Below are 23,045 nucleotides of genomic sequence, written 5' to 3' on the forward strand. Positions count from 1 at the left end.
GGATGCTATCGAGACCGAGGTTGTGGAAGTAAACATCACAGTTAGAAGCACCTCAGGCGGTGCTGGAGGTGCCTTCAGCAGTTTATAAAAGAAGTCTTCGAGAATTGAGCAGTGGTTTGATTACAACTTATCTTCGAGATCCCTCTCTTGTGCGTCGCTCTAAAGATGATCCGGCGAAGCTGTAACACTGTCCCGACGACCAAAAGCTCACAGTTTCAACATCGTTGTTGTCGGTATAATTTTTAGTTGTAATACTTAAATTATTAACTTGTTATATTCATCTTTGTATTATTTGGAATTGCAAGTGAATTGTCCAAAACAAACACTCAACGAGTGTGAGTCTTGGAGTGGAAGTCATCATAGGCTCAAACCAAGTAAAACCAAAAGTATTAGCTTAGTTTTTGTTTTCTTTCTTTACTTCCTTATTTCCACTGCATGTACTCTTTACACGATTGATTTCCCATAAACGCGAAAACCATGATCATTATTCATCCTCCTACTGTTTTCGATCCTACACTAATCACAATCATACAAATAACTGATAACACGGGACAGCTTATATGGAAATCCGGATAATGATGGTCGTATATGGTCTCCTAATCATCCGTTGTGTGAAGCATTAATTAAGTGACACATGACATCTTATGTAACGGCAGTTAGATCTAATCTTTTAACCGACTTTCATATGGATAATAGAATGGGTGCATGGCATCTCACACAGAGATTCCTTTTCGCCAGTTATATAATCATCTGAGAAGGTAAGTTAAGGGATGATTTTCTTCTTGAGCACAGAAATAACTCCTTTCCATTAAACTCTCTTTCTTTCTAGTATTCTTTTTCTCTTTACCTCACATCTCTGTGAGTTTTTTGCTCATCCACTTAGTACTGATTCGAGCGTTAAAGTGATCATATTGATCGAGTCGATCAACCCTATTGTACTCTACATCTCAAGCCACTGAATTTCCGACCTTTAGAAGTCGATCGTAGCTTTGAGAGAAGTGATCAAGCGCGCGGAAAGGACACCATCATGTATAAAATAATTTATTATTCAATATAAACTAAAATTTACCGTGCTAAAATTGTCAATGGATCATCCTGCTATGTCATCGATCCCACAATGCTGAGAGGAATAGAAAGATTCGTGTTTATTTTTTTAAAAAAAAGTTTCTTCTTTTTTGGATTTGGAGAATATTTTAAAACACAGTGCCCTTCCAGTTACGCAAAATATGAGGTTAAAAAATTTCGAGTAGTAATATCGTAAATTTTGCTACTTTTTTCTCCAAATTAATTTTACAAATTTTGAAATCTTTATATTTTTAGAGTAATTAATAAATTCTGTTCTAACGTTTTAATTATATATATATATATATATATATATATATATATATATATATATATATATATATATATATATATATATATATATAATATTTCATTATAAATTAATTATGTTTGAATTATTATGTTTAATTTTATTTGCCTTTAATCTTATTTGCTGGCCTATAGCTCATCCAATCATATACATTCCAATCTTAGATATAGTAAGTTTACAATACATTTAAAATTATAATATTTACAGTATGTAGTTTAAATAAAAATAATAATTTAAAATTTAGTGATAGATATTACGGACCTAAGTTTATTTTATAAGTAAATTACAATACATTTATTCTAAAAAAAACTAATTGAATTGAAAGATGTAATTTTGTTGAGCCAGAATTAAACATCTCGATCTAATTCCTCCTTTCAAATACGGTAATCGTTCTTTGATTGACATCTCTCTGCCCGCAGGCCCTCATGGACAAGTTGAGGAAACAAATCTTGACTCGTCAACAATGCGTGAAGAAAAAGATCCAAGTATTTGAGACTTAAGTAATAAATCAATTTTCATTCATGACGGAAAACTTATCTCAACCCAGTACTGGTCTGAAGGAAGAAAGCGATGAAACTATATCACTCAAAGATTTCCTTTTTACAATCCGTAACAGGAAGCATAAACTGGAAACATCAACCAATGAGGATATGCTAAAACTTAATGCGGAAGATTGTTTTTCATAGGCCACTACTGATCATGCCTTCACGACAAGAGCAGAGAAATCTTAATAGCATGCTTGAACTGCATTAGAAGAATGAAAATCTTGCATCATGTCTAGAAGAAAATAAACAGAACACTTCAACGTTTATTTCTTCTTTTGAGCAATCCTGCCCCTGAGCTGCGGTTAAGTTGGACTCTGCCCAGTAATTTCATCTTTAAGAGAATGTGGTTTTGCATTAAATCCAGCTGTGTTCCCATCTACTGGACCACCATAGTGGAATAGAGAAGGGTGGATGTTTATTGTTTGACTTGGCACAATGTTCACCAATGCAGTTTTCTGCAGGAGATTTTGATGGCACTTGTCTATTTGAAAATGACTTCTCATGACCTATCCGCTCAATAGGAGAGTCTGATTGTTGAAACCCACAGGACTGGTGATGATTCTTTTGTTCTTGAAAGGTTCCAACATCCATTCTGTTAGCTGTTGGAAACAAGAATTCTTTGTTTGCATCAACAGAGAAGGCTACAGGTTGCACAGGACTGTAATGAATAGTGTATCAGATTGCCTGTTTGTCAAAGGGCAACATCCTAGATGATAAATAATGGTTTGCCTGAGGATATGTCATGAATCCAGTACAAACTTGTGGCCAAAGATTGATGTCCCAGGTATGGTAACCCAAGGCTGGAGAGGGAAGATACGGCAGATTCATAGTATGGTTTGCTCCTGCAACAGAGCTTGCTAAAGAATCATCTCCATTTGTCTTACCCTTGTTATCTGGAAATCCATCTAACAATCTTTGGAAAGAATCACTATTGGGTGTTGATGAATCTCTACCACAAGATTGTTGAGAAGCATCTTCAGAATCTAAAAGTTACTGATGACTCTGCATTTTGCCCACTTGAAGAGTTAGTGCTGCTATCTCCCACACTATGGCATGAAAAACAGTTATCTGAACTAGAAGAGCTCCTTGCTGGATCAGAAGTGATCTTGGCATGGTTGAAACTGTCCTCTATATTGTTCTTTGAATAATATTCTTTCATTATTAAGAGACCAAGTTTATCCTGACAATCAACATCAGTATCAATATGAAAGTTATCTACATTATCCTGGCAAACATGAGGATCACAACTCATCATAGTAGCTAATTTCCCAAAACTGGTAGGATGGTTAGCCGAGCATACATCACTAACTGATTCAAGTCCAATATGTTGCAGACAACCACTTTCACCTTTTCCAAAACCTGTTAGTGTGGGCAGTTAAGAATCAGTATGGTTTCTAGAGCCTTATTTCTGTGCATCCAGTGTCTCCCAAACCTGCTTCCTGGAAATCTCTTTGCCTGGAGAATTAGTAACATGTTTCCCTTTTTGAAAGGAAAAATTGTCTGGTAAATAATAATCAATACCATATTTAGCATTCTGATAGGATGACCTGGGCATATGCACTGCATGTTCTGGTTTATCTGCTTCCCTAATCTACTCACTGAAACATGATACCTAACCTTTTCACTGTAATCCTCCAGCTGATTACAGATAGAAGACTGGCAGTCAAATCTATCTTGATCTCTCACCTTTTTTAGCATGGCAGTTTCTATGATTATGCTTTGCAAACCTTTCTTTTGACAGCCTGTGCAAACTATTTATGCCTCTGAGGAGCATAAATGAATGTCAGCTTCATCTTCTTGATTGTTAATCTCTTTGCTATTATAGTGTCTATCATACCATTTGGATGCCGGATCTGAAATATAATCTTTCCTTGGTCTTGGTTTCCATCTTGATGATTTTGAGTATTCAGATGCAGAAGTCTCATTATTAACATGGAATTTTCTTCAATGTCAGATAGTTCTAAAGTTTCATGATTCATACTGATGCCTGAGGACTTCTCATCCATATTATCACAGGAGGTTTTGAATAATCGAACTATCACCTTGTTCATCAATAGAATCCCCATAATGCAAAATGATAAAGGATTCATCATGAGAACAGATAGATGATATACTTGAATCTGCAGGCAAAGATGTTAGAATGTATACTTAAAATCTAGCTTTTTGTATAAACACTTAGATTGAAATAAGAATCACATTGGTCAAATATCTGCATTTATGTTAAATGCAGTTGTCCATTTAATTTATATTGTAGATAACATGATGTGAGGTGTCACACAGAAGATCATGTTATCAGTTCCTTATAAATTATAAATAGTAGCTCACAACCAAGATGGAATGGGACAAACCATTGGAGTGGTTGTAGTGTAATTTGATATTAGTTTATCTTAACTATAAAATTACACTAGTACACTAGGTGCGTATTGAGGATGATCATTTGAGGTAGTTCTTTTTATACTGACTTAATAAAAGAACAAGACCTCTGTTATTATGGAAGTGTATGCTCTTAATCCCGATATAATAACAAGCACGTATACTTAGTATTTATTTCTTTAATTTATCAATGGATGAGATTTAGTCCGATAAATCAATAGGCTTGATAAGTTGGGAAATAATATTATTTATATGGTGTGTTGTTAATTATAGAAGGAAATTGTGTCCTAGTAATCTAGGTTGATAATGTCCCCTTGAGGAGCTCATAAGGATTGCCATATAAACTCTGCAGGTGGACTTAGTCCGACATGACAATAAGGTTGAGTGGTACTACTCTTGGAGCTAGATATTAATTAAGTGAGTTGTTAGTAACTCATTTAATTAGTGGTTATTCGATATCTTAAACACAGGAAGATTAATGCACTCATAATAAGAGCTCATAATATAATTTGGGATTGGTGCGGTAGTTCAATAATAACTCTTTAGTAGTATGAGTTATTATTGATGAACTTGAGTTGGGTGTTCGTGGCGAACACAGGAAGCTCAAGCTCATCGGGAGACCAAAATCAATTTCTCCCCTCGGTCCCTGTTGTAGCCTCTATAATGCCTTGTATCCACAAAGTCCACTTCTTACCCAAGTAATGGGTCGGACACATCCTTGCTTAGAGCAAGGGGACCGGCCAAGCATCAGCGCCAAGCCATGCTTGGTGACCAAACATGGGGCCGGCCATAGGTAAAGGAAAAAGGAAGTTTTGTTTAAAATAAAATTTTGTTAAAATCTTTCCTTATTTGTAGTTATCTACAATGGTTAAAAGAGAGATATTATTTTGTTAAAATCTTTCCTTTTTTGTAGTTATCTACAATGGTTAAAAGAAAGATTTTAATTTCCTTTTATAGCTATCCTCATAGTTTTAAAAGAGAGTTTTAAAATTTAAAATCTTTCCTTTTATAGCTATCTACAAAAGATTAAATAGAGATTTTAATTTTGTTAAAATCTTTCCTTATTTGTAATTATCTATAACGTTTAAAAGAGATATTTTAATTTTTGATAAAACTTTCTCTTTTTGTAACCATGATTTAAAAAGGAGAAGTTTTAATTAATCTTTCTTTTTTTGTAGTTGTCTACATGTTTTAAGAAAGAGATTAATTTTAAAACTTTCCTTTATTGCCATGTACAATAGGAAATTTAGAAAAGAGAAATTTTAATTATTGTTAAAATTCTCTTTTTTAAATGGGAGGCCACAAATAAGGAAGTTTTAATTATGTTTAAAACTTTCCTTTTTTGCCATGACCAAGGATTATAAAAGAGAGGTAGAGGGTGCCCTATGGAAGGTGAATTGATCTCTCTTAGCTCCTCTCTTTTCCTTGGTGTGGTCGGCCCTTGCTTCTCATCTTTCTCCTTGGTTTCTTTCTCTTGTGGCCAGCGGCACCCTTTCTTCATCCTCCCTTTCTTCTCTCTAGGGTCGGCACCTCATCTACTCATGGTGGCCGGAGTTTGGAGAAGAAGAAGAAAAGGAGAAGGAGCACATAGGTGGCCGGTTGCTTAGAAGAGAAGAAGAGGAAGAAAATTTCCTATTTTGGCATCCCTTGGTGGCTCGAGAGTCTTGGAGGAGAAGAAGTGGTTCGAGTGGATTCCATCTTGGTAGATCGTTGCCCACAGAACGTCCAAGAGGAGTGGAATACAACAGAAGATCAAGAGGTCTTTAGCTACAAAGAAAGGTATAACTAGTTATTTGTTTCCGCATCATAACTAGTTCATGTTCTTTGTATAGATCTTGAAAAACCAAACACAATAGACTATCGATTTTATGCTATTGTTTTGTTATCAATTTTGTGTTTCGATTTCATGTTTCGGTATTGTGTTTCTATTGAGGTCTCTATAGTTAAACCTAGTTTACTGTAAGAAGTTAAATATCCGATTTCTTTGAAAGGCTTTGTCTAGGAAGTGGTGGATAATCCTATACCCAAGAAGACCTAGTGTCTCGCCATGTTTAACCTGGAAGTCGATCTTTGAAATCGATATTTGATAACTTCTGTAATATGATTTAACTTAGGAAAATCACATCGATTAAATTTAGAGTGAAAATGTTAAGTATCGTTTCCAATCCAAGTTTAACTTCTGAAGGACAATTTGGATTAATAATGTTAAGAATCGTTTGCAATCCAAATTTAACTTCAGTAGAGTACATAGGTAGCTAGGATAGTTCTATGCCTGTACAGGGGAACTAGGACGGTATTCCGAGTAGCAACCAACAAAAAAATCATGTGACTTAGATTCAGTAAGCTTCCTTTCCCTCTCCCAACCTTTTTCTTTTAGCCTCTCTTTTCTTCTAAGTTTCTTTTCCCAATCTTTTGTTTTTTTCCTCTCCTTGCTTTCCTCTTCTTCATGTTTCTCTTTCTCTTCTTCCTTGAGAAGTTTAGTCTCAGAAATAATCAATAATTTCATATATAAGAACCTGGAAAATCAGTCTTTAAGCCTTGCAATATTTGGCAACAGAAAAAGATTTAAATTTTTAATTATCTCGATGATCCAGAAACAATGAATCACCTGCTTTTCTAAAGTAATAACTTCGTTGCAAATAACATGAAGCCACGCTTCAAGAATTTTTAAGGCAAGACAAACAAATATACAATGTGTGTTTTGTCATGTAGTACCTTTAGTGTTGTTAGAGGCACGAGGCGCACTGAGGCACAAAGGGTTCCTAGAGGCACACGCCTCTTGAACATGAGGTTGATTACTAAACTACTAAGTACTAACACACTCATATAATATGTCAAATATGATAACTATTAATATTCCACATACGCAAATATCAAACCACTAGTCATAAGACACATAATATGACAAGCAAAACAACACCATGATAAAATTAATAAAAGTTTCAAACTTTCAAGTTTCAACTTTCTAATCTAAACTAACGAAGTTTATCAAAACAAGCGTAATAAGTCAAATTAATCATCAAGCTCAAGATCATCCTCATTGTATTATTCTTCTTTATCTTCATCTTTTTCAAATTCAATTTCTTCTTCTTCTACATCTCTAAGTCTTAGAGATGAGTATCTCATAGAGGAAGATGTATTTCCCTTCTCGACTTATTTAGGCCTAGCATGTGAACTAGAGGTCATGGATGCAATGTTTTTTCCTCTAGTACAATAGTCAGGTTCTTCAGTTCCACTAGCCCTAGTAATGACATCCCATGTCAAGTCATCACCTTCAAAAACCGACTCATCTTCTTCATTATCACTTTCTCCATCTATTCTACCCATCAACCATTCATTACTGTCATCAATATCTGTCAAAGAGATGGGGCCAATTTGATCACGTGCATCATACTGAAGTTTTAAGGCACGATTGGATTTTACAAATACTAAATCATTTAAGCATTGTTGAGCTAGCATATTCCTTTTTTTTTGCTGTGAATCTACAAAATATCAAAAAATCATAATAAGTATAATAAAATAGCAAAGAATATTTTCTACATATAAAAGTAACATACTAATATTATTATACATTCATATTTATTACATACCTGCTCAAATACACTTCAATTACGCTCACAAGCATTACAAGTGAGGCCAAGCACTTTAATAGCAAACTTTTGTAATTCTGGGTATTTGCTCCGTAGCATTCCCCCCCTTCTGCTAGAGATAATGCTCTTTTATGTCTAATTTTCACATTCCTCCCAAACAGCCCTTCTACCTTCGATATATAGAGAGCTGCGTAGTGATTTTATCTGGTTCAGCAGCACTTGAAATCAATCTGTAAGGTCTCACGAGCGTAATTACGAAATTTATTTACGAAATTTTCTAAGGTCACACAAGCGCTAATTAAGGGATTAATTTATAAAATTTTCTACGAATTTTAGGATTTTTTCGGGATTTAAAATGAACTTGAACGACACGTTTCAAGGGAATGGAACTATTAGGTTTGATGAAAGCATATAATACTTAAACAAGTTGAGAGTTAATTGGTCCGCTCGGATGGGTCTAGTGGCTAGCGCATGAGGTGTTGCCACAATGAGGTCTGGGGTTCGAATCTAGGCAAAGCCGAGGTAAATGCCTCCCTTATGTGCTAGTCACTATTCCAAAGGCTAATAGCTGCCTGTGATCTACCTCCTCCGTGTTGGCCTTGGGACGGGTTGGTGGGGGCGCTGGGGGCGAGTATATTCGCCTTTTTGCCACAAACTTGGGAGTTAATTGACCTTAATTACCCTAAGTTAGGCTAGTTAACCTAAGTATAAAGGCCCAAATTTCCGTCGATTCACTTCTTCTCACTCACTGTGCTTCCCCCAAAATCGTCATTCCTTTCTTCCTCTCCACCCTCGCTGTTTCAGATCGAGCACTCCACCGAGCTCTGAGATCCGGTTGAGCATCACACCATGTCGACGATTCCGGGGGGGAGGGGGGGCACTGCACGAGGGCTTCCAGAGGCGGCACGGGGCAAGGGAAAGGCAAGGACTCTCCATTATGTTGGTATGAGATCGGGGAGGTAAGGATTAGGTGCTAGGAGGAGTTGATATGCTTGCTTATGATGACTATCTATTTGGATGAGCTGTGATTTGGGGTTTATGTGAATGTTCCTGTTGTTCTTGCTCTTTATTTCAGCTTCCAGCCGAGGATTTGGGGATTTTGATTGTAATCGATGCCGTCCTGTTTTCTTCTGGGTCGCTTGAGCTCCAAGATAGTATTTTTGGTGACTTTAGGCATGGATGAATATGTTTTGTTTCTTTGGGCCGCTTCCGGGTGTTTTGTGATAGGTTAGGGATAGATTTCGGTTTGATCCAGGATGCTTTTACTTCCTCTTTTTGTTTCCGGATTTGAGGACAGTTTGTTGCCGAAATTGGACTTGGAAGGATGGTGTTGCCCTTTCTTATGATGCTGGTTGTTGTTATTTCAGTTGTCCCACAGATTAAGGATTGTAGTTGGATTTCTATGATGATTTTCTTCTTCGTGATGTTCCTTGGATCTCCTATCGGACATGGGGTTTGAAGTTTGAATTCAATGATGTCGTTCTTCTTTCTCTTCATGTTGGCTTCCGGGATTTTGGGTCAGTTATGGTTGGTGGTTGTGATTGGATCTCCAAGATGCTTGCTTTTGTTGTTGTATTTTCTAGTAGCGAAGGAGATTTCAATTCAATTCTGATGTTGCGTTGTTTCCTTCGTGTTTGGTTGAATTTTCTGGAGTTGATGCAGGGAGGTAGAATTGGAAGATGGTGATCGGTTTTGAATGCATACTAGGATTCCTTTATTAATGGTGATCGAATTTTGGGATTGAGTACTGTGTTAATGAAATTGTCCTTCTTTGGTTCTCAAAATTCATAGCGTTATGCACCTTAATTAGTGAAGTATGATATGAACAGGTTGTGTTTTCTTGTGTGCTATTAGACAGCATTGATAAATGGTGATCGATTTTGAATGTTAAGTTAGGTTCCTGTTGTTGATGGAATTTCCTGTTCTACTTTTGCTTCCTTTAGATTTGCAGCTCTATGCACCTGGTACTGTGAAGTAAGATATGAGTAGGGTATGTTCTCTTAAGAGATTAACTGGATGAGTATGGACATATGTGGTGACAGTACGGGATGAGTGTTTCGGGATGAGCTTCCGGGAGGGGTCTTCCAAACATGACTGATATTGTAACTTATGACAGATACTGTAACTCATGTTGGCTTCGGCTATATGATTGCATGTTCTCCTAGGATGTACCTCTAGGGTCATGATTACGAATTGAATGACTGGCTCAAATGGTGGTTACCACATGTGTGACATATTCATCTTTACTAGTGTAGATTTCTTTTCCTGCTTCAAGTGTTTTCCTCTATATCGTATTTAAGGTTACATTCTATGTTCTAGTTACTGATCCTTCTTCTTATGGATGTCATATTTTCATATTGAGATATTCTTGCTGGGTTTATAGACTCATGATGTATACGAAGCAGGTGAGGGAGACATTCCCCAAGTACTATGGAGGGCATGCACACAGAGTAGACGAGGAGACGGGATGGTACCTCGATACACTGTCCGAGAACTTTAAGAGTGTTGTGATGTCTTTTGTTTTATGTGGAGTCTGTTCTTCACTTGTATGGGGAGAAGTGTTGGTTTCTCTATTTTTTTCCTTTTTCCTTTGCTCAAACTCTTTGAATCGTCAAGTTATGATTTGTGTTGGTTATGATGGTTCATATATGATTAGATTTTCTACTATGATTCTTTAACGGCGATATATGGGAGGTTTATTATTAATTTGGATATTGGTCTACAAATTAACTGATAAAGATTGTAAACTTTTGTTATGGGTCCTTGGTACGTGTGGTAAGTTAAGGGTCTTTTCACAATCTCTCCATAGTTTCAAATAAATCATTCACCACTTCTCTATAAATATTTGAATCTGTATATGAATACAAATATTTTGGATTCAAATAATGTCCTGCAGCATGTAGAGGTCGATCAAGTTGACATTCCCATCTCTTATCAATGATCTCAAATACTTTTTGTATTTCTCTTCTTTCTCCTCAAAGGACTTCATAATTGTTTCTTTTGTCCTATCCATAGCCTCATAAATATAGCTCATTGCAGGTTTTCTTTTGCCAACAATCAATCTCAGAACACAGACTAAAGGGTCATATATCTTTAAAATATACACAACACTGCTCCAAAATCTAGGTGTCATGATGAGTTTAGCTACCTTCTTCCTCACAGCTTCTTTTGCCCATTTACTCTGTCCAATCCTTTGAAATGAATATTTTTCTTAAATTTTACTTCTGTAGGTACATCCTTTCAAGAGTGAGAAAAGTAGTAGCAAATCTTGTGACACCTGACAAAACTCTTTTTGTCTTGTGAATTGGCTCAACATATACCATGTCTGGGCGAACATAAATGTAGGCATTCACAATCATTGCCTTCTTTAATGTTTCTTTAAAATCAAGCAATTTTCTAATATCTTCTAAGATCAAGTCGACACAGTGAGCAGCACAAGGAGTCCAATATAAGTATGACATTTTTACTTCTAATAATTTTCCTACACAAGAAGTTAGAAAACTAGATAAGTTTAACATATATAAAAAAAAGCATATTGATAAGAAAAAATTAAATAGATTCTTACCAGCAAGCACATTGTTACTTACACTATCCGTAACAACATGAACAACATTTGCTTCTCCTACACACTCCACAAATCGATCAAGCAATTGAAATATTTTCTCTCCAGTCTTTGCATAATCAAAAGCATCAACTGATTCGATGAAAATTGAACCTTTAAGAGAATTTACTAAAAAATTAATCAATATCCTCTGTCTTTTGTCTGTCCACCCATCTGACATCAAACTATAACTATACTTGGCCCATTTTGTTTCACACGACTTAATATAACCATTTATCACACTATCAACAACCTTTTTTAGAAAAGGAACCCGCACCTCATGATAACTAGGTCCTTTTATACCTACATCATATTGGCCAACCAAGTCCAACATCCTTTTGAATCTTGAATAGTTAATGGCATTAAAAGGAATTGTCGCATCATGCATTCACTCAGTTATGGTCATACAAGCTTTTTCCCTCAATTCTTTCTTGTATGCCTCATTTATCATAGCTTACCTCTCTTTACCCTTTCTACTTTCAATATTTTTTGTACATTAAGAGCAAAATATGAATACATTGGACGTATTTGTCTTGGCATTATTTGCATATTCACTTATCTAGAACTTGTACTTATAGGCGGCATAACTTTACCTCCAATATCATCCATATCAATATCATCACCAAGAGGGTCTACATCCTTAAAGTCCAATTTCACAAGTTTAGAAAGATTACTTTTCTCCGTCTTTTTCTCCATAAAATTTTTAATTTCTTCACGTACATGAGGTGGACATCTTTTGCAAGTTGTAGTATTTTGAAACCCCCTAACAAGATGTTTTGCACGATAGATACCCCTTTTATTTTATCCGAATTAACTCTTTGAAAATAATTCTATGTCGGATCTTTTGATGTATATGTTGGAGTATCACTACTACCTTCCATGATAATTGAACAAAAAAATAGCCTGAAAATAAAAAATAAAATAAAAAACATTGTACCAATAATAGAAAAATAGGACAAAAAAAGGAAAAAAAATAGAAAAATAGGACAAAAAATAGAGCTATGAAAAAAAACTGGAAAATTGAAAACTGGATCGGAACCGGAACCGGAAGCTTACCGGTTCCGATTTAACGGTTAACCAGTTTTTACTGGTTTACTGGTTTACTGGTTGGTTCCTGATTTAGAATTTTTTTTACCAATTTAACCGGTAAAATCGGGAAACGATCGGTTTTCTTTGGAGAGCCCAATAACCCACTCTAATGCTTCAGCCTACTTTCATGTAAAGATGAACAAAACAAAAGCATTTGGAATAAACCTTAAAGCTCCCAGTTGAAGATGAGTTCTATTATATTCCTCTGATCGTGTAAAATACCGAAAATAGGCGAATATTAATAAGGGAATTTTTCGGATTTTTTTGAAAATTTTCCGGGAATTTTTCGGAACTCGTACGGACGAGTTAACGGGGATAAAAACGGGGCCGGGAAAAGGCCTGTTTTGGCTATCGAGGAAATGTATATATATATTCCTTTTTCCATTTCTTTTTATTATTTCCTTTCTCTTCGTCGAAAAACCTTGCGCCCGAGCCCTCTTCTCCCCGTGCGCTTCTCTTCTCTTGCCCTAACTGCACGCTGTGTCGATTTTTCCTTTTCTTCCTCGCGATAAAGCCGAGCCCAGTCGCCGAGTGGTGTTTCTTCTCTTTCCCGAGCCGCACTCGACGCCATCGCCTCCTCTGTGCCGGCAACCGAGCCCTAGCGCCGACTCTTCCTCTCTTTCCCTCGCTGTGGAGATTCCTGTGCCACCACAGCCAACGGCCGAGCCTCTCTGTCGACGCCACCGTGAACCCTAGTCCCGGCCGACCAACTGACTCGCGACTTCTTCTTTCTCCCGAGCCACTCCGACCACAGGAGCACGTCGACTCTCCTCTCTTGTGCCTCCGCTGACCTTGGTGAGGAGGTCATTCTGTTTCGATCTAATGCTCCTTATTGGTGTTGCCCCTTATGCTGGCTATTACTGGATGTGATTTTTAACGTGATATATATTTGGTGGCACAATTGATGTTCCCTTCTGATATGATTCGCAGGTGTAGGGTTCGGTGGATTAGTGAGCACGAGTGTAGTATTATGCTGTGTGTTGTTTTTGGTTACCAGCAGCAATAATCCTTGTGTGGATTAACAATTAAGGCTGTGCGTTTGAGGTAAGAGGTTAAATTCGGTTGATTTAGGTTTTAGTTTAATTGATGAGGTTAGGTTGATTATGATTTAGGGTTTTGCCCTAAATAGTTTCAAGGGTTTTATTTAGCAATTCAATTGAATTTTAGCTAAATAAAAATATGCCTATTGGAATTTCAGGACTTTGACGCGAGACGAGTATCTCGATGTCGGATTTGGACATTTCTATTGGAGGCGGGTACTTTTGACTTATGTCATTTGATATGCATAGTAATGAATTTAACAGATAGCAATGATTATGTTTCTTATCTGTTTCGGTCATTCACTACTCGATACCTGATACATGCTTGGTTGATTGCTTGTTTTGCATCTCATGTATACTTTACCTGTTTATACATGCTTATAGGGGTAGTGATTTACCATGCTTCACCATGTTCAGGACCTAGGTTGTGTACCTTATCTGATCTGTGTACCGTTGTTTGATTCATTGACTTATGGTGCACTTTTATATATATATGGATTAGGTCAGGATATTTTGTGGTTAGTGCCATGCACCATTTGCATGATTGCATGCTGTGCGATAGTCCGTTCCATTATTGTGAGCACATCGCCAGTTACATGGATCTGCACACACCACCACTCATGGGTTAGTGGTCGATTCAGGCAGAGTGTGTTGCAGCAGGGACTCTGTTAGGCACCGTTGGTCCGCTTATGGGTAGTGTGACACAACGTGTTATCCGGATTCCTCCCGTCATTGTGTCTTGGAGATGAGGCGTTCGCTCCCCGTTTATGATTTGGGGTAGGAGGATAGGTGTACTCGACGATCCGTCCACTCGATCACTCTTGTGAGTAGTGACGACGAGTCTGCGGTTGTCACCTACCCACTCGACCTCATTGTGTGTGTGAGATGATTGATGGCGTCGGGGGTGACCGGGGCCATCATTGCATCATGTCATGATCGTTTATTGCTGTGTTTGTGTTTCTGCGTTTATATCTGCGTATTGTTTAGATACCTATGTTTGACATCATCGGGATATCTATACCACTCGGATTTGTCCTTATGCAGTCTGGTTGTCACGGTTTCTCTCTGTTTACTTGGTTTGGCATTTACCTTTATTTCGTGAGGTCTGCGTGATTAGTGCTAGGTGTTATTTCCTACTTTGCATATCGATTGTTACGGTTGAGCGTTGGACTCACCCGCCTCCGTTATTATTTTCGGTTGATCTTTGTCGAGGAGAGTTCGATCGCTAGTCCCCTGCAGACCACGAGGACTTACTGATCTTTTGGTTTTCTTCTTTACTAGACTATGTTTCGAACTCGTTATGTTTTGGATACTTTGGATCTTGTATGGATTGTTTACTTGTGGATGACTTTTATTTGGATTTGCTTTTACTACATGCATGCCTAGATGGCAGAAGAGGTAAGTTGGTTTTATCGTCGGATTTGAGCTTTACGAGTATAGTTGAGTAGGGTTGATTTCGAGTCAGGGTATTATTATTCTGTTTACTTATTATATAAACTGCGTGAGTGATTGTTTATTTATTGTTATTATTCCAGCCGCATGTGGCTGAGGTATATGGAGATGTAGGAAGTTTCAGATTGTCCGCCGTACAGGGGAGATGCTGCCGAAATTTCTTCGGACAGGGACTCCTCCGGGGCGTGACAATTTAGTGGTATCAGAGCCAGGTTTACGATACTTGCTATGTGTTCCGGATTTTTGAGATTTATCTGATACCAATTTAGTGGTATCAGAGCACTAGTTTTACGATCTTTGTTTTCGTATTTTGGATATTTGGGATAACCTGATACCAATTTATTTGGTATCAGAGCGTTAAGTTGGTGATATTTGTTTGATTTCCGTGAGTTGGATTTTCGAGATTTATCTGATACCAATTTATTGGTATCAGAGCGGGTTATGATACCTGCTTTTGGTGTTCTGGATATTTGGATATCTATTTCGGTTTGTACGGATTTCCGTTATGGTTATGTTTCGGACTTTCGTTCCGGATTTATATGGGATTTCCGGCGATGTTTCTCGTTCGGAATTTTGAGGTCAAAAGTTGGGGACTGGACAGCGACGGAACATCTCCAGATGGCAAATAGGTATGATGTTTATTTTATGATTGTTATACTTGTAGTAATATCTGTGATAATAATTTAATAGATATGAGGCGATCTACTCGTATTGATGCGAGACGTGGTGCTGGACGACCACGTACGAGGACTTCGGGATCTCTGGATATGCCAGAGATACCTACTGTAGATGAGCCTGTCAGCCAGGGACAGACTCAGCATGCTGCGGGCGCATCGGGCTCTCAGACCCCGATGGCTTCTATAGAGGTACCTACCTCGGTTGTGCCGAGTGTACCTATCCCTACTGTAGTTCCGGTACCATCAGGGGTACCATTGGCGTACACGACATCTGCTCCAGAGCAGCCTACGGCGTACCTGGCACCACCGCCACCTGGACCTACAGTGTATCCGACACCAGTGGCACCTGTGCCCCCAGTGCCTACAGTAGCAACAGCTGCTCCACCTCCAGTATCACTACCTACTGTACCTCCAGTCGCGGCCACCTATGTTCATCCTACAGTGCCACCGACGGCTTATGCTCCCGTTTATACAGCAGCACCGGGAGTACCTCCTCCGGTTTATTCAGCGGTACCCCCTGTAGCACCAGTTCCAGTGGTTCCACTAGTTCCTGCAGCCGTCCCGACACAGCTCACTGATATTGTCGCAGCACGAGCTAGGATTCCCGCATTGGCGGAGTCGATGAAGACTCGATTCACACTCTTCCGAGGAGACCTCGATCCGAGTATGGCCTTGACATGGATAGAGACTATGGAGCAGACCTTCTTCTATATGGCTTGCTCCGAGTGGGAGAAAACAGAGCTGGCTGCTTACCATTTACGGGATGAGGCTAACGCCTGGTGGATTACTCAGCGTTCCATCATCGGTGAGCGGAACGTCACTTGGGCCAGGTTCAGAGAGGCTTTTGAGAGCCGTTTCTTTCCACTAGCATATCAGATGGCTCGCCGGCAGGATTTCATGAGTCTACGTCAAAACAATCGCTCGGCGACAGAGTATAATACTGAATTCAACCGGTTGGCTAGGTTTTGTCCAGAGTTAGTTGCGGGGGACAGATCTCGTATGATGCAGTTTATACAGGGACTGGATGGTTATCTGCAAGTACGGCTTGCCGGTTTAGGGATCGCATCTTACTCAGATGCACTGGATCGAGCCTTGATGATAGAGTTAGCTCAACAGAGAGCATTTCCGGACAGGAAGAGGAAGCATACGGGTCAGGCATCAGGGCAGATCCAGCAGGCACAGACGATCGGACAGCAGCAGAGTAGTCGCAGTCGGTCAGGTTAGGGTACTTCTGGGATATCTCGTAGGCCTCAGAAGTCAGGGCGGTCTTCTTCAGGACGTTCCCGGTTTTCTCAGCAGAACCGGCAACCATCTCCCAGCGATACTCACTGTTTCCGATGTGGGTCCAGAGATCATCTCACCCCAGCTTACTCTCTGGGACAGCCAGTTTGCTTTTATTGCAAACTGCCTGGGCACCAGAGCCGAGATTATCAGCTGAAGGCTCAGCACACGGCTTCCGGAGGATCGGGTCAGAGGGGACAATCTAGTCAGACAGGGACTCAGCGAGGAGGGCACAGAGCCCAACCTTCGCATCATCAGCAGGGGACAGCTCCTCCTGCAGCAGCTGCATTTGGCATGCTTGGACAGGAGTATTCCGGTGTTTCCATATTACCCTAGAGTTCTGTTCCGGGACTTTATTATCCGACGCAGGGGCAGTATCAGTTGCAGCCTCAGCTTCTAGGCCAGTACCAGACACAGTCCCAGCCATTGGCACAGTATCAGTCACCGTCCTCTCAGTCTTCTCTGGCACATTATCCAGCACCGCCTCAGTGGCAAGCTTCTGCCCAGCCGCAGCAGCCGCTGGCAGCGTTACCACCTCCTCCTCCGCCAGAGTCTGGACGTATTCATGCAATTACCAGAGAGGATGCGCAGCGAGCCGACGGATCCGTTTTCCGCGGTACGATTTCCATTTATGCATTTTCCGCTGATATATTGATTGATACTGGTAGCTCGCACTCTTTTATATCCCGTACCTTTATGCGGGAGATTGGTAGATTACCTACCTTTAGACTGCAGCGACTGACCGTCTCCCTACCGTCCGGTGATACTTTAGATGTCACCCAGGAGGTCAGAGGTTGCCCGTTAGACTTTGACAACATGATACTTACGGTAGATCTTCTAGTATTGGAGATGGTCGAGTTTGATATCATACTTGGCATGGATTGGCTGTCAGTATATCATGCTACCGTTGATTGCCAGATGAGGGTGGTCACCTTCCGGCCTCCGAACCAACCCTCGTGGAGTTTCACTGGCATCAGAGACGACGACATCTCGATTATTTCGGCGATTCAGGCGCAGAAGCTGCTGTCTCACGGCTGTCACGGTTTCTTAACAACAACAGTAGTTCTCAACTCTCCGACGTTCCCGTGGTCATGAGTATCTGGATGTATTTCTAGATGAGCTACCAGGCATGCCTCCTCGAAGGCAAGTGGAGTTTGTTATTGAGCTGATTCCGGGGATCGTGCCGGCATCGAAATCTCCTTATCGTATGACACCGAAAGAGTTGGACGAGCTAAAGGTCCAACTCTAGGAGTTATTGGATAGGGGATTTATTCATCCTAGTGTATCTCCATAGGGTTCTCCGGTATTGCTCATCAAGAAAAAGGATGGTACTATGAGGTTGTACATTGATTATAGATAGCTAAATATAGTCATCGTAAAAAATAAGTACCCCTTACCACGGATCGAGGATTTGTTTGATCAACTCAGAGGTACATCAATGTATTCTAAGATTGATCTGTGGTCTGGATATCATCAGTTGAGAGTCAAAGATTCTGATATTTAGAAGACAACATTCCGCACTAGATATGGACATTCTGAGTTTTTAGTAATGCCATTTAGGTTTACCAATGCTCTAGCGGTATTTATGGATTTGATGAACCGTGTCTTTCTGGAGTATCTAGATTAGTTCGTTATTGTTTTCATCGACGACGTTTTGATCTACTCACGTTCTGAGGAGGAACACACACAACATCTTCGCATAGTCTTAGAGACTCTTCGACAACATCGTCTTTATGCGAAGTTCAGCAAGTGTGCTTTTTGGCTATCTTGATCGGTTTTCTGGGACACGTGGTTTCTAGCAGAGGTATTTCGTAGACCCTCAGAAGATCGAGGCTGTCACCAGCTGGGAGTAACTGAAATCGATTCAGGAGATCCATAGTTTCTTGGGATTGGCCGGATATTATAGATGGTTTGTTGAGGGTTTCTCTCACATTGCTTTGCCATTGACACGCCTGACCAGAAAAGGTGCGAAGTTCACATGGTCAGAAGCCTGCGAGACCAGCTTTCAGGAGTTGAAGCGGAGATTAGTGTCGACACCAGTTCTGATTTTGCCTTCTGGAGAGGACGGATTCGTGCTCTACACCGACGCTTCTCTACAAGGTTTGGGTGCTATTTTGATGCAGCACAGCAGGGTAGTCTCCTATGCTTCTCGTCAGTTGAAGGATCATAAGAAGAACTACCCAGTACATCATTTGGAGCTAGCCGCTATTATCTTTACTTTGAAGATTTTGCGGCATCATCTGTATGGTATTATATTTGAGATGCTCACTAATCATAAGAGTCTCAAATATATTTTCACTCAGAAGGAGCTTAATCTCCGACAGAGGAGATGGATGGAGTTCCTGAAGGATTACGATTGTACCATTAGCTACCACCCGGGAAAGCTAATGTGGTTGCCGATGACTCAGCAGGAAGTCCAGAGGGACTTTGGCTTGCCACCGAGTTTCAGTCACAGACTTGGTTCAGGGTTTCTCCGAGTTAGACCTTGAGGAGCAGCAAAGCAGGGTATTCTTGTTACCATGGTTGCTCGATCGTCGATCGGGACGAGGATCCGAGAGGCCGAGCGGTGATCGGCATTTGCGGTTTATTGGCGATCGTATAGTTTAAAGGCAGACCGAGTTTACACGAGACGAGGAGGTATTATATACTTGAGGCGATTATGCGTACCTCGGTCTCATCCGGTCTTCAGGAGCTACTTGAGGCTCATCGCTCTCGATTGCGATCCATCCAGCGAGACCCGCGTGTATCGAGTTTGGCGTTCTATTGGTGGAACGGTATGAAGAAAGACATCGCGGAATTTGTAGCTAGATGTCTTGTCTGTCAGCAGGTGAAGGCTGAGCACCAGAGACCTGCAGGATTACTTCAGCGGATTCCTATTCCTGAGTGGAAGTGGGATCACATTACCATGGACTTTGTGGTGGGTTTGCCGAGGACACGACGAGGCCATGACGCGATGTGGGTAATCGTTGATCGATTAACCAAATCCGCACACTTCTTAGCGATCCGGAGGACTGATTCCCTGGATCGATTGGCAGATCTATATTGCCGAGAGATCATCAGACTACATGGTGTTCCGTTGAGTATCATTTCGAATAGAGATCCACGGTTTACGTCTCGTTTCAGCGAGTTTGCGGGCCTTGACGCAGCTCCGATTTAGTCTGATTTCCATCCAGCGGATGGGCGGTCGAGGCGGACCATTCAGACTTTAGAGGACTGCCGAGTCGTATGTTATGGATTGGAGGCGATTGGGAGGACCATCCCCATTGGTAGAGTTGCCTTAACAACGCTTTCATTCGGCTATCCAGATGGCACCGTTTGAGGCGTTGTATGGTAAACCTTGTCGGACACCCGTCCTCTGGGATGAGGTTGGAGAGGCCCAGATGTTGGGACCTCATAGAGCTCAGCAGGATGCAGAGTTGGTCCGTACTATCAGACGGAGGATGTCAGAGGCGCAGGACCGCCAGAAGAGTTATGCTGATTGGAGACGCAGACCTTTAGAGTTCTCTATTGGTGACCATGTATTTTTACGAGTTTCACCCATGAAAGGGGTGAAGAGATTTGGCCTCAGAGGTAAGCTAGCTCCGCGGTACATTGACCCTTTCGAGATCTTGGAGAGGATCGGACCGGTAGCTTACCGACTGGCACTACCACCGTCCCTGTCAGGCGTCCACGATGTATTCCACGTATCGATGTTGAGGAGATACGTACCCGACCCGACACATGTGCTGGCAGATATTCCAGTTCCAGTTCACATTACTTATGAGGAGATTCCGGTACGGATTCTGGACCGGAAAGAACGTCAGTTGCGGAACAAGACTATCCGGCTGGTTAAAGTCGGATGGCAGCATCATTCGGACGAGGAGACTACTTGGAAGCTCGAGGATACTATCCGAGCTCGATATCCCCATCTTTTCACTTAAGGTATGTGATTCAGTTTACCGTTCAGCATTTATACTTTCTATCTGTTGTTAGTACTTGCTGATGGTAGATAATAAAATTTGGGGACCAAATTTTTATTAGTGGGGGAGAATGTAAAATACCGAAAATAGACGAATATTAATAAGGGATTTTTTCGGATTTTTTTGAAAATTTTCCGAGAATTTTTCGGAGCTCGTACGGACGAGTTGTGATAAAAACGGGGCCGGGAAAAGGCATGTTTTGGCTATCTAGGAAATGTATATATATATTCCTTTTTCCATTTCTTTTTATTATTTCCTTTCTCTTCGTCGAAAAACCTTGCGCCCGAGCCCTCTTCTCCCCGTGCGCTTCTCTTCTCTTGCCCTAACCGCACGCTGTGTCGGTTTTTCCTTTTCTTCCTCGCGATAAAGCCGAGCCCAGTCGCCGAGTGGTGTTTCTTCTCTTTCCCGAGCCGCACTCGACGCCATCGCCTCCTCTGTGCCGGCAACCGAGCCCTAGCGCCGACTCTTCCTCTCTTTCCCTCGCTGTGGAGATTCCTGTGCCACCACAGCCAACGGCCGAGCCTCTCTGTCGACGCCACCGTGAACCCTAGTCCCGGCCGACCAACTGACTCGCGACTTCTTCTTTCTCCCGAGCCACTCCGACCACAGGAGCACGTCGACTCTCCTTTCTTGTGCCTCCGCTGACCTTGGTGAGGAGGTCATTCTGTTTCGATCTAATGCTCCTTATTGGTGTTGCCCCTTATGCTGGCTATTACTGGATGTGATTTTTAACGTGATATATATTTGGTGGCACAATTGATGTTCCCTTCTGATATGATTCGCAGGTGTAGGGTTCGGTGGATTAGTGAGCACGAGTGTAGTATTATGCACTTTGGTTTTCGTTACAGGATCCTCCTGGATTAACAATTAAGGCTGTGCGTTTGAGGTAAGAGGTTAAATTCGGTTGATTTAGGTTTTAGTTTAATTGATGAGGTTAGGTTGATTATGATTTAGGGTTTTGCCCTAAATAGTTTCAAGGGTTTTATTTAGCAATTCAATTGAATTTTAGCTAAATAAAAATATACCTATTGGAATTTCAGGACTTTGACGCGAGACGAGTATCTCGATGTCGGATTTGGACATTTCTATTGGAGGCGGGTACTTTTGACTTATATCATATGCATAGTAATGAATTTAACAGATAGCAATGATTATGTTTCTTATCTGTTTCGGTCATTCACTACTCGATACCTGATACATGCTTGGTTGATTGCTTGTTTTGCATCTCATGTATACTTTACCTGTTTATACATGCTTATAGGGGTAGTGATTTACCATGCTTCACCATGTTCAGGACCTAGGTTGTGTACCTTATCTGATCTGTGTACCGTTGTTTGATTCATTGACTTATGGTGCACTTTTATATATATATGGATTAGGTCAGGATATTTTGTGGTTAGTGCCATGCACCATTTGCATGATTGCATGCTGTGCGATAGTCCGCTCCATTATTGTGAGCACATCGCCAGTTACATGAATCTGCACACACCACCACTCATGGGTTAGTGGTCGATTCAGGCAGAGTGTGTTGCAGCAGGGACTCTGTTAGGCACCGTTGGTCCGCTTATGGGTAGTGTGACACAACGTGTTATCCGGCAGGGATTCCTCCCCGTCATTGTGTACCGGGAGATGAGAGCATTGCGCTCCCCCATTTATGATTTGGGGTAGGAGGATAGGTGTACTCCGACAGCATCCCGTCCACTCGATCACTCTTCAGGAGTAGTGACGACAGAGTGCACGGTTGTCACAATCCTACCCACTCGACCTCACTATTGTGTGTGAGATGATTGACTGGCGTCAGGGGTGACCAGGACGCATCATTGGCATCATATGCATGATGCATTTATTGCTTGTGTTTGTGTTTGCTGCATTTATATGCTGCATATTGTTTAGATACCTATGTTTGACATGCATACAGGATATCTATACCACTCGGACTGTTTGTCCTTATGCCCAGGTCCTGGTTAGTACAGTTTCTCTCCTGTTTACTTCAGTTTGGCATTTACCTTTATTTCATCAGGAGACTGTACGCATGATTAGTGCTAGGTGTTATTTCCCTACTTTGC

At 40.7% G+C, this 23,045-nt stretch overlaps 1 long non-coding RNA gene across 5 annotated transcripts in view; it reads right to left on the reverse strand.

The window, feature by feature from the left end:
* Positions 1 to 1,868: 1,868 nt before the first annotated feature.
* The window catches only part of LOC122027205, a 38,521-nt gene continuing 17,344 nt past the window's right edge, over positions 1,869 to 23,045 (reverse strand). For all 5 annotated transcript variants that reach the window (XR_006124312.1, XR_006124313.1, XR_006124310.1 and 2 more), the window contains one exon: positions 1,869 to 4,037. This is a non-coding gene — a long non-coding RNA (uncharacterized LOC122027205). The remainder of the gene's footprint in view (positions 4,038 to 23,045) is intronic.

The sequence above is a fragment of the Zingiber officinale genome, chromosome 10A (assembly GCF_018446385.1).
Source record: "Zingiber officinale cultivar Zhangliang chromosome 10A, Zo_v1.1, whole genome shotgun sequence".
In the NCBI taxonomy this organism is placed as follows: Eukaryota; Viridiplantae; Streptophyta; class Magnoliopsida; order Zingiberales; family Zingiberaceae; genus Zingiber; species Zingiber officinale.